This window comes from Vulpes vulpes, chromosome 12, assembly GCF_048418805.1.
Source record: "Vulpes vulpes isolate BD-2025 chromosome 12, VulVul3, whole genome shotgun sequence".
Taxonomy (NCBI): Eukaryota; Metazoa; Chordata; class Mammalia; order Carnivora; family Canidae; genus Vulpes; species Vulpes vulpes.
The window spans coordinates 137811723-137834997 of NC_132791.1; the positions used below are offsets into that span (position 1 = coordinate 137811723).

General features: G+C 41.9%; 1 long non-coding RNA gene across 1 annotated transcript in view; it reads left to right on the forward strand.

Moving 5' to 3' along the window:
- LOC112924748 (uncharacterized) overlaps positions 1–22316 on the forward strand; it is a 111654-nt gene extending 89338 nt beyond the window's left edge. The window contains exons 6-7 of the long non-coding RNA XR_003235955.2: positions 19376–19528; positions 20016–22316. This is a non-coding gene — a long non-coding RNA (uncharacterized lncRNA). The remainder of the gene's footprint in view (positions 1–19375; positions 19529–20015) is intronic.
- Positions 22317–23275: the final 959 nt, after the last annotated feature.

The following is a 23275-nucleotide window of genomic DNA, read 5'->3' on the forward strand; positions in this document are numbered from 1 at the left end:
TTTATTTTGGTGATCTTGGACTTCATCCAATCATAGCTTAGGTTAGTCACTTACTTTATTTGATTCAGATCACAGGAGGCCAAGCAGACCAGGGCCGTTAAGTATTAACAGACACATGCAGTAAAGGGAAAGCCCGATCCTTAGAGAATTCTGGCCTCAACCAAACAATTCAAACATCTTCAAACATGTTGGAATAAGCAAGAAACCAAACACGCTTTGACAGATGATTTATTTCCAAACTATATATGTCTTAACTGTAACTGACTCCAGCTGTTTCTCCTCCTCTGCTCTTTTCCTCTCCCATCGCTTTGACAAGGCACTGACAGCTTCAGCACACGTCCAGTGGAGTGTTCACACAGTGGGACAAAACGTTTTGTTATTCACAGGGACTCCGACCTCAGGAGGGCTGAGTGTTGTTCTATAAATCATCATCCAGACAGACATTTGAGTGCCGCTATATTTGGCAGGGACCCTCTACCCAACCCAAGTCTGGTGTGTACCAGGAAGAGCTGAGTCAGGGTGCCAGAGAAGCTCACACTGTCCCTGTCCTCTGTCTCTTCCCCATTGCAGCCCTACCTATCACTTCTTGGGTCTAGGAACCTGCCTGCTGTCTTTGGCCTCAGGTGTTCATGCAGGGGTTCCCTTTATCTGGTGGCCATTCATCCCACCTGCTTCACTTAGCTCAAAGCTTCAGTCTTTTCCATAGAGCCTCTGACCAGGTAGGGCAGACTGTGTGTCCTTCAACTTCTGTTTAAAGCCACCTTCTGTACCGAAGCCTTCCTTGAGCCTCTCCACATGAGGCCACCTACCGGTTATTGGGCTCTGTAGGAATCTTGAGAGCCAGCACACTTGTATGTATCCTTATCTGTTCTTATCCTCTAGGCTCCAGAGTTTCATGAGTATAGCCGAAGCCTGCCTGGGTCACTTCTGTATGCCCAGCCATCCGCGTAGTACCTTATACCCTTACCATTCCATTGATAATTACTGAAAAGTTGCTGTGTGCCTGGCAGTGTGCTAGGCCCTGAATATACATTGGTGTTCAGGAAAGATTCATTGGGCTTGGGAACAAGTTGCAGAGCAGGCAGGCACTGAGCTTACCTCCCATGGACACCCAAAACTACACCTACATATGGAACAACTCTCTGAAAGTGACCTGACGACTAGCAGAACAGCTCTTCCACACTAAATGTATAAAGTAAAAGCTATACCAAGAGAAGTAGGAAAGGTAGAGACAGTCTAGTCAGAACTCCTACCCCTTGCATGGTAACCCACAAGCAGGTAGGATAGCACAAACACAGAGGCCTTCCTTGAAGAGCAAAGGGTTCATGCTCCACACAGAGCACCCCTATCATGGGGACCTGCACCAGGAGGATAAGCTCCCATAATGTGTGTCTTTGAGAACCACCAGGTATTCACTCTGGGAAGGTTGGAAGACTAAGAAACAGACCTTTTTTCTAAAGGGCTCATGGCACAAACTCACTTGATCTGAGACTTAACATAGAAGCAACAATTTGAAAAGTATCTGGGCCATTATGTGAAGGGCACTTATTGACTAACTTTAGGTCATATGCTATAGGGGTAAGGATCTGTAGGAACTTTCTCCAGGAATGGAGACACTGGTGGGCATCATTTTTTTTTATACTCCCTACCTATCTGGCCTGACACTGGTGGGTGCCATTTCTGACACTCTCCATCTACTAGCACTGCTCACCCTGCCCTGGTATTGCCTTGTGGACCTGCTCTGCCAAATTTACCTGCACTAGCAGGCTCCTCACCAAAGAAGCTCCTGTCCCACCACAACTGGTGGGCAGCCTTGGCCTGGACTGGTATTCCCTCACAAAGTGGCTGATGCCCCAGGTGGGGCCAGCTCCATCTACCAGTGTGCCTACCGGAGTCACAGTCAGGTCTCAGAGCCAGCCACACTGGGTCCAGCCCCACCAACCATTTCATCTGTAGCAGTGATGTCTAGGTAACACAGCCAGCTGGGCTGGGGAACTGCCCCACCTCCCAGTACTCCTGCAGCAGCTGCAGCCTGGCCACCAGAAGGGCACACACAGCCCACACATGGGACAAGCCTGAAACCCCTGGTTTTAGTGATGGGGGTGGGGCTATGCTTCTGGATACCACAAGGCACTTTCTGCATAAGGCCAATCCTTTAAGACTGGGAGATGTAGCTGGTCTGTGTAATACATAAAAAGAAACAGGCAAAATGGGGAGAAAGAAGAATATGTTCCAAATGAAAGAATAAGACAAAACCTCAGAGAAAGAACTAAATGAAATAGCAATAAGCAGGCAGCCTCAGTGGCTCAGTGATTTGGTCCAGGGTGTGATCCTGGAGACCCGGGATCAAGTCCTACATCGGGCTCCCTGCATGGAGCCTGCTTCTCCTTCTGCCTGTGTCTCTGCCTCTCTCTCTCTCTCTCTCTCTCTCTCTCTCTCTCTCTCTGTGTCTCCCATGAATAAATAAATAAAATCTTTAAAAAATAAAAAGAAATAGCAATAAGCAGTCTACCTGATAAGGAGTTCAAAGTCATGGTCACAAAGAGGCTCACTGAACTCAGGGGAAGAATGGATGTACACAATGAGAACTGCAACAAAGAGATGGAAGATATAAGAACATATGAATCAGAATTGAAGAATAAAATAACTGAAATGAAAAACAACACTAGTGAGAATTAACAGTATATTAGAGAATACAGAAGAATGGATCAGTAATCTGGAAGATAGGGTAGTGGAAATTACCCAAGCTGAAGAACAAAAAGAAAGACAAAGGTAGGGACACCTGGGTGGCTCAGTGGTTGAGCGTCTGCCTTCAGCCCAGGGTGTGACCCCAGGGTCCTGGGATCGAGTCCCACATCAGGCTCCCCACAGGGAGTCTGCTTCTCCCTCTGCCTGTGTCTCGTCTCTTTCTGTGTGTCTCTCATGAATAAATAGATAAAATCTTAAAAAAAAAAAGATGAATGTAAAAAAAAAAAAAAAGAGGATAGCTTAAGGGGCCTTTGGGACATCAACCATACTAACATTTGCATTCTAGGGGTCCCAGAAGAAGAAGAGAGAGAAAGGGGCAGAATACCTACTTAAGGAATAATAGCTGAAAACTTTTCTTATCTGGGGAAAGGAACAGGCAATCAGGTCCACGAATCACAGAGCCCCAAACAAAATGAACCCAAAGAGATCCACTCCAAGACACATTGTAATTAAAATGTCAAAAATTAGAGAGAGACTCTTAAAAGCAGCAAGAGAAGAGCAACTAGTTACATACAAACAGACTCCAACGAGAGTGCCAGCTGATTTTTCAGTAGAAACTTTGAGGCTAGAAGAGAGCAGCATGATATATGCACAGTGCTGAATTGAGGAAACAAACAGGCAAACTACAACCAAGATGACTCTATCCCACAATGTTATCATTCAGGACTGAAGTTTTGAAACGATTTTGTTAATGGCTTCCTTCACTGTGCAAAAGCTTTTAAGTTTGATATAGTCTATTTTGTTTATTTTGCCTTTTTTTGCCCTTGTCTGAAGAGGCAAATCCCTCCCAAAAAGTATTGCTAAATTCAGTGTCTAAGAGTTTACTGCCTATGCTAATGTCTTTCACAATTTTCACAATTTTCTTACTTCTACTTAGGGCCTTTTCTACTGAAAGCAATCCCTTTAACATTTCTTTTATGACCAGCTTAGTGGTGACAAACTTTAAGTTTTGTTTGCAAAGATCTTTATCTCTTCATAAAAACTTGATGTTCCTCAAAAAGTTAAAATAGAACTGCCATACAATCCAGCAGTTTCACTTCTGGGTATTTATTTGAAAAAAACAAAACCAATTTAAAAAGACATATGCACCTCTGTGTTTATTGCAGCATTATCTGCAATAGCCAAGATATGGAAGCAATCCAAGTGCCTATAGATAGATAAATGCATAATAAAAGATGTGCTGTATATATACAATGGGATATTAGTCAGCCATTAAAAAAAGGATGAAATCTTACCATTTGTGACAACACGGATGGCCCTAGAGGGTATTATGGTAAGTGAATAGAATGACAAATACCATATGATTTTATTTATATGTGGAATCTAAAAAAAAAACCCAAAACAAATGAACAAACAAACCAAAACAGAAACAGATTCATAAATACAGAGAACAAACTGGTGGTTGCCAGAGCAGAGAGCTACATGTAGGGGGATGGATGAAATAGGGGAAGGGGATTAAAAGTCACAAACTTCAGTTATAAAAGAAATAAGTCACAAGGATGTAAAGTACAGCATAGGGAATGTAGCCACTAATATTGCAATAATTTTGTATGATGACAGATGGTAATTAGACTTATGGTGATCATTTCACAATGTATATAAATGACAAATCACTGTTTTACACATGAAACTAATATAATACTGTTTAAAAAAAAGATTTGTTGACTGAGTAGTATAATTCAAATGTAAATGTCTCTAAATTCTTGTTTTCCTAAAATCCAGTCCCATTCCCAAATTTTTAGTATCAACAAAAGGCATCATGATTATCTCTCTCAGTCTCTAAGCTAGAAATGTTACTTTCTTCATTTTTGTGTAAAGTACTATCATGTCCTATAAGTCAGTTCTTCTAAATAGTCCTTATATTCACATCTTCTTTGTTCCTGCTGATACTAATTAGTGGTCCTGGTCATGCCTGAATTACTAAAATAGCTATTCTTATTCTTCCTTCTTCCCCAGAGGCAAATATTACTAGGAATTTGGTGCATATCCACTCCACAATTCTATATTTACATACACACAACACACTATATGTATATAATATGTGTATATAAGTGTATATATATGCACATATAAATGTGTATATGTATATATTTGTAGTTTTGTGTGCCTTTAAACAGTATATAATATTTTTTTTAAGTTTTATTTTATTTTTTTAAGATTTTATTTATTCATAGAGATGCAGAGAGAGAGAGAGAGGCAGAGACACAGGCAGAGGGAGAAGCAGGCTCCATGCAGGGAGCCCGAAGTGGGACTCGATCCTGAGACTCCAGGATCATGCCCTGGGCCACAGGCGGTGCTAAACCGCTGCACCACCGGGGCTGCCCAGTATATAATATTCTGAAGCATTAATTTAATTTTTTATTTTTATCTTTTTAAAATGGAATGAATATTTATTCCTTTTTATAATTTTTTAAAATATTACATTTTTAATGATAAGACTGGGAATTCCTATTTTAAGACTGCAACATAAAGATATTTTTGTATTCTTTTTCTCTTAGAAAGCCTTCACAAAATAAATTCCTTTTTATGATTTTTAAAAATATTACATTTTTAATGATAAGACTGGGAATTCCTATTTTAAGACTGCAACATAAAGATATTTTTGTATTCTTTTTCTCTTAGAAAGCCTTCACAAAATAAGATTAAGAAGGGAAACAAAATTACTAATTTAGTAGAATTTGGTAAAGTTATGTGACATGTATAATATCTATAACTGCACTAATGAAGGTGGAAAGCAGAACAAAGGACAAATAACTTCAATGGCAAAGAGGATGGTAGGATAAATCTGTTATCTATGGGGTAGGAAGGAAGGGGTTGGGCAGGACAGATTTAAAACCTAGGACTTATTTAAGGTAGAAAAGCTAATAAGAATCCTTTCAATATAGAGTCACATCCTCACAGGGAAGGTTCCTCATAGGGAACCTATGACCAGCTTCACCCCAAGGGACTATAAGGGAAGTCACCTTGCTCTCAGCAGGAGCAATGACTCCCATTGATTTACTATTCAAATTCACATCACTTGGTGGTTCAAAAAACTCAAGTTGTGAATTTTTTTTAGTGTTCCTAGGCTGGCAGATACCCTGAATGCTTGGCAGAAACAAATAAAAAATGGAAGCAATTATTAACTTCAGGAAAAACAAACAGTTGTACAAGATCTGCTTAATGGTGAACAGTATTTATACACTTATAATAAGGAAAACACTAGATATGGATTTAACAAAAAGTTGAAATATAATTCTATTGGGAGAATGAAAGGGAAAAGAGGGTAAAAGTGACTATAATAGGGAACTAATAGTTGATGTCTGAAGTTAATAGAAGAATTTCTAGTATTTAGAAATTTGAGATTAAGTAGCAATGACAGTTAAGGTTGGAACTCTTTGAAGGAGTTGCTTCCTGGGACTTGAAAGGTTAAGTTTTTTTTTTTTTTTTTTTTTTTTTTTTTTAAAAAAAAGGCTTTTAGCACTATTTGACTTTTAAAATTATTGGAATAGAATATTTTGTTTAAAATAAAAAACTCTAAACATAAAGGCAGTGATAAAGCAAATTATGCAAATATAAGCCAAGTAAAAACACTGTGATGTCAATATAAAAGTAGAATTCAAGACAAAAATATATCAGACAAATATTTTCTTTATTGAAGCTTATAGCCCACCAGAAAAATATAAAATCATGGATATTTAGGGCCTCCTAAACATGATTAAAATAGATAAATCAAAAACTGTTTCAAGTTGCAGAAACAGTTGCCACAAACAGCTACTTCTGAGGCATTAGCATATCTCTTTTAGTCATTGTTCAAATAAAAGCAACAAGGGGAGAAAGGATAAGGAAAGAATTTAAATACTACTAATAAAGTGGATTTAATATGCTATGCTATGCTATAATATGATAACATACTGCTGTTAGAAATTACATGAATCATGCATTCTTATTATGAATCTGTAAAACTAGAAATAAATAACCAAAATGTAATAATACAATAATCCTGATCATCTGGAGATGTTAATGTACTGTCCTCAGTAGTTCTTGGAAGAAAGGAAACATTAATCCTTCAATTAAACTATATTTAGAAAGCAATGATCATGTGAATAATACAAATTATAACTTACGGGAAGTGACTAACAGCATTGTTCAAAAAATTCATAATCAAAAAAATAAAATAAAATAAAATAAAAATTCATAATCATAAATGCCTTCATTCCTAGACAAAGCAAAATGAAGAAAATGATTGCTGACTCAAGAAATTGGACAAAGAAAAATAAAAGAAAATTTTAAAAAATGGAGCAGGGAATATAGGAAAAATAGGATAAATGAAATGTGTATAAATAACATAACAGAAATTAATGAATTGGGATTTATAAAAAATAAATAGTAAAAGTTCACCTTGTCTAATAAAAAATAGAGATCACTTAAAAACATAACTAGGCATTAGAAAATATGCATAATTGTAGCTTGCAAATAGATAAAATACTGTGGAAATATTTATAAAGCCCAAAGCTAATAAGTTTGCAAACTTTAGGAAAATATAAATTAGAAATGTTTACTAATGTAGAAAATCTCAAATATTTAGTCAAGAGAGAAATTGAAAAAAGTCAAGATATTACCAGGAATAAATGTGTTAATTCTAGACAGTTTTTTTTTAAATAAAGATTTTATTTATTTATTCATGAGAGACCCAGAAAGAGAGGCAGAGACAGGCAGAGGGAGAAGCAGGATCCATGCAGGGAGCCTGACACGGGACTTGATCCTGGGTCTCCAGGATAACACCATGGGCTGAAGGCAGCACTAAAGCACTGAGCCACCCAGGCTGCCCAATTCTAGACACTTTTATAGGCAAATTCTTTCCAACTTTCAAGGGACAGATAATCCCCATAATGTAAAAACTGCTCTACATTCTATCACTTTCTAATTGTATATTGGAAAAACACTCAATCTCTCTCTGAACCTCAGTTTTAACTAATAAAGTAATAATAATAAATATACCTGACTACCAAAATGTAAGGAATCACAAGATACACTTAAAAAAATTCTAGACTTGATAAGAAACTATAGGAATGCGGTCAATTATAAAATCTCAATACCATGATAATCTAAACAATCACATTTGGAAAATGTCACAGGGAAAAGGTCCCATTTACATAAGTAACCAAAAAAAAAAAAAAAAAACCAAACAAAAAAAACCCCTGCAACAAGAATGTACAGGTCACACTAGTTTGCTAAGGGTCAGAAAGAATATTTGAATACAAGAGATACAGATTTAGGATTACAGTAGGGTTGACACAATTTGATTGTGGAAAATATGACGTATGTGGTCAGTCCGATGCTGAATTTATAATTTCACTGTGGAATTTATTTTGCATTTTGAATGATTTTTATGAAAGTCCTGGCCAGATTATTTTCCATGACTTTCAACAAAGCAGAGTATCTACTGTCATACAATTCTCTAGCTTACATTTAGTTTTCTACTGAACACTGATGAACAAATAGATTTTCTGTGTTTAATTTGTATTATTAGTGGGTTTGCTTCTATATTCTGAAGAGATCTCTTCTTTTGCCCAAATGGTGACTCATATAAGTGAAATACACAAGGGTTCTCATGATTAAGTCACCAAGGAGGCATGAGGGACCTCCCAAGAGGCCAGAGCAAACAACCATCTCCACCACTGGTCTGGCATTTGGGGCAGCGAGAGGAGGACATGCAATTAGACATAACACATCTCTCTGAAAGCCCAGGGCGAATGTCAATTCCCAGGGATCTGTATTTCCAAAAAAGATCCATGACATAAGTGATTACTGGACTACAGCTGTTTCCCTGGAGTCCCCCATGGCTGCTACTTTATCATCTGGCAGGAGTTGGGAACACTCTTCTACCCCAGAATCTGGTCTAGCAACGGGGTTCAATAGAGATCTGGGGAGTTTAACTACAACTCCCCGCAGGCCAGAACAGTAGCATGCCAATCCACGGGAATGCGAGCACAAAGGATGGGCAGATTCTTCAGAACAGGCTAAAATGAATTTCACACACACATCCACCACTTGTATGTGTCCTAATAGTCCCATCGTGAGCCCTTTCTCACCTTTCAGAGACAATTTTTTCGCATTTGTGTGATGCCCACGTGGGTGAATATAGTGCTGTGTGTTGTTTTCAGAACCTCTGATGATGCTTGCTTCATCACCATCAAAAGACATTGACCAAGTGCCACCTGTGTTCAGGCAATGGGCCTGGGAGCCAAAGGTACAGAAAAAGTCCAAGGTAGTTTCTGTTAACTGAGAGGCTTACAGTTTTTGTTGTGTAACCTGTAACCTGACTTGAAAACAACATCCAGGTAAAGCAGTATCAGCCAAGGGCTAAGTGATGATGAAGATGTTTGGAGGGTTGGGGATTAATGGGAGTGAGGTGGGGAAGGGATGGATGGAGGGTCCGGGTTTGGTGGCCCGCTTGGACACCTACATCCTAGGGGAATGGGGGTTGGAGTCCTGCTTTATTAGAGGCCAGGAAAATACCCCAAACCTCAACCCCTCCCACACTCTCACCTACCGCAGACATACCCCAAAGCAGAACTCTGCGGGAACGTGGCTTCCTCTCTGTGAATTTAAGATGGCCGGGCTCCCATGGCAGATCCTGGGTGGAGAGGCTGGAAGAGGAGTTGAGGGCCCAAGGTGAAGGAGGGCAGCCTTGCCAGAGGGGCCGGGGGCTCTGTGCTGAATCACGTGGTCACAAGAGAAGCGGGAGAAAAGCCACGGACCGAGGCCTTCACATCTCAGCAAACTCCCCACCAGTATTTCAGAGCCCCCACCTCGGAGCTCTGCTTCATTTCCATTCTCCTTCATCATGAGGGCTGCAGATGGGATAAGACTTCCTGAGAGTGTCTCTTCTCTCTCCAGAGATAGGATCATAAAACATGGGCTTAAGATGACATAATATGGGCTTACGATGACATAAAATGGGCTTACCCTTGGCACCTGACCAGCATAAATTCAGGAGCGTCATTCCCCCGCAGAGAGCTCGACTTTGGTTGAGCATGAGGCGGGGTCTGGGGTATTTGCCCAGCCGCTAATAAAGCAGCACACCATTTCCCATTAGGCTTAGGCTGTGGGCACCCACACCTGATGCCAAACATCAGCACCTCTGTTTGCCCCTCTTCAGCTCTCTCTCACTAGCCCCCGTTGACCATCCTCACCACCCAGAATACCTTGAGCATCCATGGTCTACACAATTTACTTGGCCAGCAGCTCATCTTGCTTTACCTTGAAATTATTTTTAAGTCATAATTATCCAATAAATAGGCTGGAGCTAGGACTCTGGCTCTGCCACTTGACAGTTATCCTAAACAAGAAGATGAGGGCGGTTAGTTATCAAATCTCGCCCCAGTTAACACCACTAATCATTAGGCAAATGCAAATCAAAACCACAGTAAGCTATTACCTCAGCCTGTCAGAATGATTATTATCAAAAACACAAGAGATGCAATAGCTAAGATATGCAAACAACCGAAGTGTCCCTTGATGGGATAAAGAAGTCATGGTATATATGCAATGGAATATTATTCAGCCATTAAAAATGAGGAAATCTTGCCATATACAACAATATGGACAGACCTTGAGGGCATTATACTTATATTATAAGGGAAATAAGACTGAGAAAAACAAATCCTCTAAAGACCTATCCTCACTTATATATGGAATATAAAAGAAAAAGTAAGTGCATAGAAAAAGAGATTAGATTTGTGGTTACCGGAGGTGAAGGTGGGGGATAGGGTTGGATGAAAGCAGTCAAAAGGTGCAAACTTGTATTTATAAATATTTTTTTAAAGGGGGGGGGAAAAAACTTCACCCAAGGTGGGAGTGGGTTCATTCCTTGGCAAGGCAAATTTGAGATAGATCTGGACATTTGGGCAGAAGTTCCAGGATTCACATTGGCCAGGAGGAAACTAGTCTAGGAAGGGAGAATGATGTGAGCATTCTCTTGCTGAAGGGAAATCATGCAGCTCCCTAGGAAGCATCGAGAAGCCAGTGCTGTTAGAGGGAGTGAGCTGTGAGTAGGGAAGCTGTGGAAAGGCACACCTTGAGTGTCCAGCTGGGGAGACTCACCAAGCCAACTGTGAATCCTGTTGAATCATATCCTGACCTTCCAGTGTCCTCTTTGACTTGCTGCTCAAAGTGTGGCCCGTGGAGCAGTGGTAGCACAGCATCGCCTAGTGAAAAGGCAGTCTCAGGCCCCACCCTAGCCAGCTTGGAACAGGATCTGTATTTTCACAGGATCCCAGGTGACCCGTGCGCATGTTAAACCTTGACAAGCACCGTTCTGTTACGCACATTGTTAAAAGCCCAAGCCTCCCTCAAAGCCTTAAACGGGAACAGATGGGTCTCAAATGTAGCTGACAACTGGGTTTCCAGCCATTGCCTCGAACCCCCTTTCTCCAGCGGCTCCCTGCATTGTCCACAGAGCTGGTGCATCCAAAGCTCTCACACTCCAGAAGGCACCACCAGCCAGACGCAGGGATTGGCATGCGGGCTCCTGGGCCCTGTCCTCCAGCACTCCCAGGCATTCTGTTGCTGCTTGTCTGTCCTGAGACTAGAACAGGAGAAGCAGGAGGCTAGAAGGATCGCTTATCCTTGTCAAGCACAAGATTCTAGAAAGATTGGGGAGTTCAAAAATATTAATATTTCCTGTGTAAAAAAGTTCTGGATTTGTTGTATTGGTCTTTAACTTGCCCCAGCCCTGCTTTAACTAGACATTTATCATAGTTAAAGTATAAATAATACCATTAGCCTTCCAAGCAATGATAAAATTAGCAGTGTAAACAAAGCAAGTAAGTGACCTTAGTCAGACCCCTCGCTGACTCTGACCCAACACCTACTAAGACGATTAGTCAGGGCAAATTTGAACAGGGCAAAGGGGCTCTGGGGAGGAGAGAGTCTCTCCCTGTTTATTTCCTGAGAACCATCCAATGCACAGGACTGGTTCCTAAAACGTCTGCAGATGATTAGGGCTCTGGATGTCTGAGCTTCAGCCCAGCTTTGTGCCAAACTCTGTCACGGTTAGTTTTCTCCAAGAGGAAAGTTCCTTCCAACTTAAAATTTTCTTGCTGTTAGAAGTCCAGCTCCCTGAGAAGGGAGCATTCCCTCACAGAGCTCCTGCAGGCCCCGATGCCGAGTGGGAAACCAGCCACAGTGGCCGCTCCCCTTCTCGGTGAAGGTGGGGTCCTGACGGGGTGAATGAAAAGTGCATCTGTTGGCTTGAGACGGACATACCGGTATAAACCGTCCCCACCCCTTCCAGAAGGCCTTCCAGACCAGCCATGGCCAAAGTGAGCTCTCTTTTCTCTAAATTGCATGTTGGCATTAACTGACTTTGGACCCCCTTGGTTGGGCTCCCTTTTGGGGGCTTGTTTCCTGTCTTGGTTGCTAATTTCTTGATGGCAGAGGCCTCGTGTGACACTTCTTTTTGTTTTCCATGTTGCAAAAGCCCAGTATCTGAGTCACAGGACCTGGTTTATTGTCCTGGTTTAATGAGTGAAGGAGGGAAATGCTCCTTCTTTATTCTTTCTAGCATCTCCCAGAGGACGATCTAATCTAGCTACGTCAAGTTGCAGGTATTAGGGGCCATTTCGATGAGTGGGCCATGTGTTAAAGCATCCAGTTTGCAGGTGAGAGCATGTGCATATGCATGTGTGTTGCATGTTTGTGTGTGTAGATATTTATGTATATGTGTATATGCACACGTGTGTTTGTGCACATCTGTGTAGGTGTGTGCATATAGGTTTGTGCGTGCATGCACGTGTTTGTGTATGCATGCACAAATATGCACACAACTGTACGTGTGTGTATGCAGATGTGCATGTGTGCATACACATGTCTGTGCGTACACATGCATTTACATGTGCTCACAACTGCTACGTGTGTACATGCGGGTGTGTGCACATGTGTGTCAGTATGCCTATGTGTGTGAGTGTGTGTGTGTCCCTGTTACTTTCTTCTCCTAGGCAGCTGGAATAGTAAGCTCAGAGTGGGATAGCCTCTCTCTCTGTATCCTCATCACGCACACACCTAACAGATTGGGGGTTAGTTAGAAATTAAGCCACGCTAGCACTAGTTATTAGTGGCAAACTGAGCAAATATACACCCAGCCCCGGCTGCCCTGGGGTCTTTCAGGCTCCATCTCCCTCTTCCACTTCATGTCCGCTGGCTCCAGGATCATGGCTGTTGTAGCAGAGCACTCAGCACTGAGCATGAGAAGTCAGGCTCACCAGCCCATTTGCCATTTCTCCCCAGGCCGGCTCTTCTCGCAGTAAAACAGCTGAGGAAGGGTGTCTCTGGCATGGCCCCCCATCCACTTCCCTCGGTTCACACCTGGATCCCAGCTCCTGTGCCCCAGCTCCAAGCCTTCTAGCAAATCATGCAAACTCTTCAAATTCCAGGTTTCTCCTCTGTCAAATGGAGACCATGGTATTAACGAGCATGCTCACAGGGATTTAAATGAAGCGACATTGGCAACTGCTTAGGATAAATTGTAGGAGCTTCCTCAAAAGGAAATTTCTTACTGTCTTTCCCCTCAGGCTTGGTGTGGTTTACTGATGAAATGAAGACAGTGAATCTTTATCGGACAGTTGATTGAACAAACAGGATGTGTTTCTTACCTGCAATTAATTGATGATTGAATGCGTCTCTCGAGGAGGGGTTTTATACTTTCGTGTTGGGCTCTAAGGGAGTATGAATATTCTGGTAGAATGGGAGGGCATATTCATCTATCGAAAATTGGCTTCGAGGACAAATATATAACATTCTGTCAACTGAGAAGGCCATCTGTTGGAGTTGGTGTCCTGGTAGGGGGCTCCCTTCATTAAACCAGCATGGTTTTATTGCTGTAAGCAAATTGATAGATTTTTTTTTTCCTGGATGTGGCTACTAAGAGCTTGACTTCTATAAACATATTCTCAGCACAGAAAAAAAAAATGGACAAAGACACTGATGTATCCTTCTCCAAATTAAGCTCTTCCATCTAATCTGTTGAGGCTTCTGTGCCCAAGATTGTAGGAAACCCGGCTCCGACAGGAAGGAGAGTCTCCTGATAACAGCCCCGGGGCGTCGTGCTATGCTCTGTGCAGTGTCACCGCCCTGTGGACGGGCCAGCTTATTCCAGTCTTCACTCACCTGGTTGCCTGCAGTCTGAGAAATGCATCTTCTTGCTGCGAGCCCTGACGTCCACTTGCACACTTAGGAATCAAAGCTGGGTGAAGCCCCCCAGGAGTCCCTGTCAACCTCTTAGAGTCCTCTCTTCCTACCCTGGTTTCGTCTTTTCTGTCTACAAGCAAATTTATATCTCTTGTCTGCTAAGACTAAAACAAGTCTAGCAAAACACAATACTTTTCCTCGTATCCTACCATCTTACTGCTTTTCTTGCTCTTTTTTTTCATGTTGTACATATACGCAGGGTACTCTGACCATCTCCGATCCTGTTTCTTACCCAACAACTTTCTTCTTTATCCCTTTGGCCCTGACCACCATGCTCACCTTGCTTCCTAGAAGTACTCCCGGTGACCACTCAGCTGGAAAATCCAATACCTGTTTTGTAGGATCCAACTTCCTTGACCTCTTTGCAGCATGTGATCCTGCCATATGTTGTTTTCACTTGTATAAACTATGTCCTTTTCTCTTTTTGATGCTTTGACGTCTGGGAGCTCTGCTGACCCCAGAGAGACTCCCCTTTCAGGACTCGCCAGTTCTTAGAGAGTAAACAATTGGCCCTCAAGTATGCCTTTCCAATGCAAACCCCCAGCCACCCCTTCTATGGGGGTGGGTTCCTGCCTTCAAGACCACTCTTCCCTGTACTAATCACCCAGGACCGGGTACCAGATGACTATGGCCATCTTGTGTGTCCCAGAGCCAGCTGAAATGATTCAGACTCGCCGTCCTCAGCCAGATCACTCTGCTTTGCACGTTCCCTCCCGCAGAAACCACAATACCGGCTCTTACTCATGCTTTCCCTCATTCTCTTTGTCTCCTGACTGAGTGTGGCCCTGCGTGCCATACATCCTGTTTCTAGGGATCTGTGCCTGTAAAAACTTCTTCCTTCGTGAGAGTTATTTCCGTGTCTGTGTCTCACCCTAACTGATTAAAGCAAATCTCAGGCACCCTTAAAACATAATGTTCTCTTTTTGGAAAGTGACCCCTCCTTTGCCTTTGGATAGCTCTCTGCTCTTCTCTCCTTCTCCTTTGTCTTTTTGCATTGTTCGACTTTGCTTTGCTTATAGAAATTCTGGAATCAGGGTCGTACCTACACGCTAAGATTTCTGACTGTGCCAGGGGTAGATAGCAAACTAAAAACGGTTTTGTCTTTGTTTTTCTTTTCTCTTTCTTTCTTTCTTTCTTTCTTTCTTTTTTTTTTTTAAGAGTGGAGAGGAGGGAGAGGCAGAGGGAGAGGGAGAGAGAGAATCTTCAGCAGGCTCCACACCCAGTATGGAGCCCAACCCGGAGCTCAGTCTCATGACCCTGAGATCATGACCTGAGCCAAAAATCAAGAGTCAGATGCTTAACTGACTGAGCCACCCAAGCATCCTTTGTCTTTTTTTTTCTTAAAGGGAGTAAGGAGGAAGTGTTTAGGGAAGACGAGGGTTAGGATAAACTTGTACATTGAACATGCTTAATCTGCGAGATGAAAGAGAGATCATCTTTATTTTATCTCCCACCATCCCTTTAAAATTGCCTTTGCCTTTGGAAGAAACTGGCAGGACCTAAGGCTGGGTGCTTTAGCTCCTATGCCAGTCTGAGTTCAACTATTCAAATGCCCACATGGTAACCAAGACTCCAGACTTGACTTGGCATTGAATCTTTTCACTCTCCCTACTGGGACTAGCTAACTGCTGCCGAGGAAGGAAGTGTAGTCAGCTTTTTCTTTATTTCTGGTTCACTTCAACCATCATCTTACTATGGTCAGCTTATGGACCTTCCAAGGCTGGGACACAGGGGGGCACCTCTGTGGCTCAGTGGTTGAGCATCTGTCTTTAGCTTGTAATCCTGGGATCCTGGGATCAAGTCCTGCATCGGGCTCCCTGGATAGAGCCTGCTTCTCCCTTTGCCTATGTCTCTGCCTCTCTCTCTCTGTGTCTCTCATGAATAAATAAATAAATAAATAAATAAATAAATAAATAAATAAAAGGCTGGGACACAGGAAGAGAGGAAGAGAAAATGAATATTCACATGTCTGATTTGGCCGAGACATCACAGGATGATTTTGCTCTCTTTGTACCTGACAGGGATGAAAGCTGGCTCTTCCTCCAGAGAGCGCTTTCCTGATCCCTCCAGAGACTCTGCTGCTGCTTGGCTCCCTCTGACTTCAAATCCTGGGCTTCTCTTTTGGTTGATACTCCCCAGTCAGCCCCAAGATTTCCGGTTGTCCACTGCCCACAGAACTTTCCCTTTTGTATTCCATTGCACTTTCAAGCAGTCCCCTCAAATAGGATTTGAGTTGGCCCTAGGATAGCATTCCCATTTAGGACCTACATCTGATTCCCTTCCATTGGAGATGAGCACAGGCACTTAGACATGCAGGCTGCTTTACCTTTCCATGTCGTTCTTCTACGTTGTGGGAAAAACATCTCGATGCTCCAAGTGGCCTTTTTTCAGCCTTTCACTGGACCTGGGATTAGAGGAAGGCACTTCCCCCCACCCGTTCCATTGGTGGGCAGTGGGACTCAACTCAGAGGCAGGGGGCTCTTTCCCAAAAGTCTCTTTCCTGCTCTTTGACACAGAGCTTAGAAATGCTCTCCCTTGAATTGCCTTCGCACTCTCCGTTCCTCCAATCCAAACTTTCTCACATCACATGATCTATTTTTAAGAGTGAAAGAAATGGGAGAAGAGTTCTTAAGCAATATCTAAATATATCTATGTTTTTAATGATCTTTCTTTAACATGTGTCATTATATATATATATATATATATATATATATATATATATATATATACTTAAAATCACATACGCAAGGTTGGTAAGTATTACGTTTCTCCTGACAAACATAATGCAAAGCAAAGTCATACTATCCTTTATAACATTTAGTTACCATGCCCGTGCAAAGTCGCTCTGTTTGGACAAGGCCTTGATCGAGGTTAGTGATCCTCAAGCCTAGCAGCACATCAATACGACCCGAGGGACTTATTAAGAATTCATATGTCATGATCTAGACCAGACCTACTAAATCAGAGTCTCTAGGCCATGCGTGTTTTTATCAAGCTCCACTTAATGATTCTCTTGCACCACTAGGTTCACAGGTCTCTTGATCAGGAGTACCAATGCCACCTTGATGGAGGGAGACAGTCTCTGAGGGGCAAATCTTCTAAAACTTAGTCTCTCTTGCAGTTTCTTTGGGAGTACATTCCAGCAAAGTCATATTTTTATTTATTTGTCACTAGGACTTCTCTTTCATTCGTGCCCCCTGCTCTGGAAGAATGAGCCACCTCCAGGTTTATCAGTTAGCTCCTTGTTGAATTTGAATCCGTTGTCATGGAATGTCCCTGTTTAGTGGAGTTGCTAGGAAAGCCTGAGTCATAACCTTCAACCCCACGGTTTTTATGTTCCAGTGCTAAGTCCCTTATTAACCAGTTTATCCACTTGTTCTTCACAAGGCTTGACTACTTGGATCTCTGCTGCCAATTCTCTTGTTTTGTGTCTTGGTAGCCTTGGGGATTTTAAACATTTCACCCCTTTCTCTTTCTCCTTAATCAGAGAATTGAAGTTCTCCATGATTCTCATCTGTAACCTCTGGGTATGAAAAATTATACCAAAAGTTCATGACCATTCAAATGTTTTCCTGATCTGCTATTTTGATTTTGTCTTCAACCAATGGTAAAGAGCTCTGTTATAATTCACAGACTCAGCTTTGATGCTGAGGGTTATTTTGAGGGTCTCCTAAGAGGTAGGTGGTAGTGGCTAAGGCAGAGCACATAGTTAGAGGTGAGAGTCGTGGGTGCTTCGTCTTCATTGCTGGAATCTAAACAATTAAAAAAAAAAAAACACCTAAGTCTTCTCTCTGCTTCCAATCTTCCCCACTCTTCACCAACTTTTATTTCTCTCTTCATGTAGTTACTAGAGGAACTCTTGTCAATTGTAGATCTCTCCAGCCTAATCCTCCCTTAGCCCACCCCAACTCCTTTATAGCTTCCTATTATTCACAGCTGGAAATACAGAAGCAGAGCGCTCAGTTCCTTGACAAACTGGTGCCAAAGTGCATTTCCAGGTTTGACTTCCATTTCTCCCCATTATGCTCCTAAAATTTTCCATTTTGTCATCATCTTCCCAACACTCCACGCCGTTTTCTCAGAACATGTTTTTCCCCGTGCAGTTCCCTTCCCTGTGGCTGGAACTGAGGATGAGGAAGGGAACTTAATTAGCTGAGTTGCTTCTATATTCCAGACACTCGGATAAATGTGCCATAAATGGTCCACAAGACCACTTCGGATTTTATTCTCAAAGCAATGTAAAACCTTTGAAGGATTCTTAAAATGGCTTTAAGGAAGTATAATTAACATGCAGTAAACTGAATGTGTATGAAGTATATGATATGATAAAGTTTGACATATGTAAACACCCAGGAAATTATCACCACGCTTGAGATACTGAGCATGCTTATCCCCCAGAATTTTGTATGGGCCTTTATAATCCCCCACTCAGAACCTTCCCTCATTGCAGCCACCAATTTCCCTTCTGTTACTATTGATTAGTTTGCATTCTCTAACATTTTATGTAAATAAGATTAATGACTTACATCTCTACAGTACATACTTCTGTGTGTGTGTGTGTGTTCCATAGGTTTTTCATAAATATCTTTTATCAGGTTAAGAAAATTGCCTTCTAGTCTTATTTTACTGAGATTTTTTTATCAGGAATGGGTGCTGTGTTTTGTCAAATGTTTCCTCTCCATCTTTTAAAATGATCATTTGTTTTTTGATTTTTTGTGTCCATTAATTGATTGCTTTGAAAGCTAAGCCAAAATTACATTCCTGGAATAATCCCTACTTGATTATGATTTATTATCTTTTTTATATATTGTTGGATTAAATTTGCTAAGATTTTGTTTAGAAAATTCGTACCTACCTAGTTCTCTTGTAACATCTCTTTCTGGATTTAGTATCAGAGTAATGCTGGCCTAGTAGAATGGTTGAGAAGCATTCCCTCTCTTCAGTTTTCTTCAAGAATTTGTTCAGATGGGTATTCTCTGTTCCTGATGCTTGGGAGAATTCACTAGTGAGGTTGCCTGTGTGTGAAGTTTCCTTCATGAGAAGGTTTTCAATTATAAGTTCAATTTTTAAAAATATACAGTTATTTGGCCAGATTACCTATTTCTTCTTTTTAAAAATTAATTAATTTATTTATTCATGAGAAACACAGAGAGAAAGGCAGAGACACAGGCAGAGGGAGAAGCAGGCTCCCTGCGGGGAACCTGATAAGGGACTCCATCCTGATATCCGTTCACAGCCTGAGCCAAAGTCAGATGCTCAACCACTGAGCCACCCAGACATCCCTGTTACCTGTTTCTTCTTGAGCAGGTGTTGGTCTTATGTCTTTTAAAGAATTTTTCCATTTCTTCTGAGTTTCAAATTGTTTTTAAAGATTATATTTATTTATTCATGATAGACACACAGAGAGAGAGGGAGGCAGAGACACAGGCAGAGGGAGAAGCAGGCTCCAATGCAGGGAGTCCGACGTGGGACTCGATCCCAGGTCTCCAGGATTACACACACCCTGGACCGAAGGCGGCGCTAAACCGCTGAGCCACCCGGGCTGCCCGTGAGTTTCAAATTTATCACATAAAGTTGTTTGTAAGAAATAATGCTTGTCATATCTGTAGAATCTACAGTGATGGCACACCTCTCATTCCTGATGTTGCTAATGTGCACTTCTCTACCTACCCTCCCCCACACCCCATGAGTCAGGCTAGAGGTTTATCAGATGGATTGATCTTCAAAAATAACCAGCTTTTGATCTCATTTGTATTCTCCATTGTATTTGCTGATTTTCATTCTTATCTTTATTGTTTCTTTATTATTTTGAATTTAACTTTGAGTAGGGTTTTGTTTTTACTTTTTATTTTTTTTGCAGGGGTTTTGTTTGTTTTCAAGGGGGAAGCTACAGAGTATGAGACCCATATTCAGACTTTTTTTAATGCTATGGATAAAAGAGAAATTATTTTGTCTTGCGTGACCTCTGAGGAATTATTCTCTCTAACCCTTTCAAGTATTTTTACCCCTTGCCTCATACCTGTGTTTTCTTACAGGTATACACTGAGCAGCATGTAGGGAGGCTCTCTTCTAATCTCTGGAGATCTCTCTCTGGAACTCTCTTCTCTCCAGTACTCCCCCATGAGTTCTGGCTTCCTTGGCCTCTTGGACACCTAGTACTGTCTCCTCAACTCAGCAAGACCACTAAACTTTCTGCTTCCCTGTCCCTGTGCCACGGCCTGGAAATTCTCTTTAAACATTAAGCAGGGGCAATCATGCAGCTATGCCTTGTTTCTTGTCTCTCAGCTGTCACTCTCCTTCATCACCTCATGCCTGATGTTTTGAAAATAATTGTTGCACACATTTTGCATCATTCCTTAGTTATTTCATATGGGAGCATAAATCTAGTGCCTGTTATTCTATCTCTGTCAGAAACGAAAGGCCCATCCCTTTGTTTTTGTTTTTGTTTTTGTTTTGTTTTGTTTTGTTTGTTTTTTGGCTTCATTTTGTCCAGTTTTTATTATTTTTTTATTTATATATCTTGGGGGGGTGTTGTAAGGTAGCTTTATTTTCAAATTCTTTTTTTTTTTTTTGTATTTTTTTAATTGGAGTTCAATTTGCCAACATACAGTCTAACACCCAGTGCTCATCCCATCAAATGCTCCCCTCAGTGCACATCCCTTTGAAGGGTTTTAAGTAAAGGAGCAATATTATACCAGTTGAGGTTTAAAAAGGTCCTACAGACTACAGCATGGAAACAGATTGGAAGTGGGAGAATGTGTAGACTATTGTAGGAATGCAGACAAGGTATGATAGCTATTGAAGGTAGATTTTTGCAGGGAACACAGAGACAGAGGACACAATCCAGATGCCTTTGGAGATGGAATCCACAGGGCTTGGGTGTGGAATGGGGAAGAAAAGGAAGAGTCAACGTTGCTTCCCAGCTTTTTCTAGACCAGCTGGGCAGATGGTGAAAGTGGGCAGGTGGCATGGGAGGAAGGCACTGTGGGAAGGCAGAGGTTAAGAGTGACTGTGCATAGACTTGAGATACCTCTAGTCATTCAGGTGGAGCTGGTCAGATAGGCAGAGAGCCATAAGAATGTGGAGCTTCAGGGAGAGGTCAGGGCTGAAGACAGAGAAATAGTTATCAACATGTAATTACTCAAAGCTCTGGGACTGAGCTATAGATAAGTAGAGGAGTGTAGAGGGAAGAAGACTAGCAGAGGAGTGTCACTAGAGGAGAAAAGAGGACCCAGTGCAGAATCCAAAGGGTCTTTGGCACCCAAGGGTCAGGGAAAAGGAAGAGCTTAAATGGAGACCAAGGAGCACCTGTCTTCCTCTAATACTTAGTTCCTTTCTTTAACCATGTATCATTCTATATTATAATTATCTGTCTTTCCACCTGTCACTCAACTAGCTAGAGAGTGCTTGAGGTCAGGAGCACCATCTTATTTTGTATCCCTCATGTCTAATGTGGTACCTGGCACACACTGGATCCTTCCATTGAATGAATGAGTGAATGAATGAACGAGGCTAAGAGGTGATTGGTGTCAGGTAAAAAGAACATAGGCTCTTTGTAGTCCAAAGAGCTCCAGAAGACAATTCTGGGAAAAATTAGGTAGGCTCAGGGAAAAAGAAAATGGTCCGGGACCATTCCCATGAGCCTCTGATCTGCACACTAGAAAAGCAATCTCTGAAGTGACTTCTGCGGATATGGTGAACATGGGGGAGAACTCTCTGTCTGGCTTCCTGCTACAGAACTTGCAAAGAGACAAAACAATGTTTCGAAGTCGGACTTCCTTGGTGGATGTTTCTATTCTTTTGGTCTTTTGTCTGTTTTCAAGCAGATCAAAGCACGTCTTATGAAATGTTTTGGCCCTGGACTAGAATTTAAGATGCACAAAGATCAAGAGTGGACATTAATTTTAAGAAAATCATTTTGACCCTTTTGGACTAGGGGCCCACCACAGAGGGTCAAAGGAGGCCATATGTACCCTGCCAGCCCCCCAGAAACATAAAGATGTCTTCCCCGAGGAGTAAGGCTAAGGGTTACTGATGGCTCCTCGTCTACCCCCTGCCATGCTGGAGAGCCAAACCTCCCCCTCTTGACTTACGGGACTGGCAAACACAGTGACAGGAGCCTGGCCGAGGAGCCTGGCTGACATCCTGGCCGGGAGTAAAATGCAATCGGAGTGCTGCAGAGAAAGGCAACCTTCAGAGGTTCACCCCGACATTTACGGTTTCGTGATTTCTGCCGAGAGCCCTGGTCCTGGGTCCTACACAGTCAGCAAGTTGAGCAGACCCTGAAAGGTTTAACTGTCCAGTCGAAAGTATAATAAAGTTTATTTTCGTTAAAACGTGAAACGAGTCCGAGTTTGGATTTTTCAGCCTGGTGGCTTTGTGTAAACAGTTTACTTTACATCGTTTTTGGCTCTTTTTCAATAAACCACCATGATAATCCCATTCACAGACAAAACAGATCACAGATTAGCAGACAGTTCGCTGTAAAACAGCACATTACCTGCTCTTTGTGTGAAATGTAAAGATCTGTTTTTAAGAAAGGACTCGTCCATCTCTGTTCTCCTAGTTGAAAACATAGTTTCTTTGGACTTCTATGGAAGAGAAGAAACATTACATTGTTTAGCTCCTTTTTATACCACAAAAATAGATTTTAATTAAGCACATAAAGTGAGCTGGGCTAGGAGCTGTTATTTTCCAGAGAAGGCATGCTGGCTTTATTCAAATTGGAAGAGACCCCGGGAGAATGCCAAAATCACCTATTGCTTACATTTCATTTTAATGTGCTCAAGTTCAATAAAAGTTTATCATCTCCATTAAACCAGTACCTATTGGAACTGATTTAATCTCGTTAGCACAAAGAACCACATGAAAGAGAATCAAGTCCCCAGGACTTGATTGTGCATAGCATGGTTTGCAAGTATAAATTACATAAAAGAAACAAAGTATCTACTGAAGACAAAGTGCCTCTCACCTGCCCTTGTGTGTGTGTGCGTGCACACGTGCGTGTGTGTGCATGTGTGTAGTGCATATGTGGGTATCCATAGATCCACACTCTGCTCTGTGACGTGCTGGCTGCCTGCCACAGTGCAGCACGCCCGGGAGGCTGCCAAGCTCGGGAGTCCTCAGCTGCTAAGTGTCACAGCACCGCTGTGCTCCCACATGGACCATGAATTGTGTGACATTTGAACAAACAAACGTCATGCATAGGGGTGCTAGTCAAACGTCTACTGGCAACAGCACAATGAGGACATATATCTTGATCCTAGTCCCAGAGACCACAGCACACATGCAGACA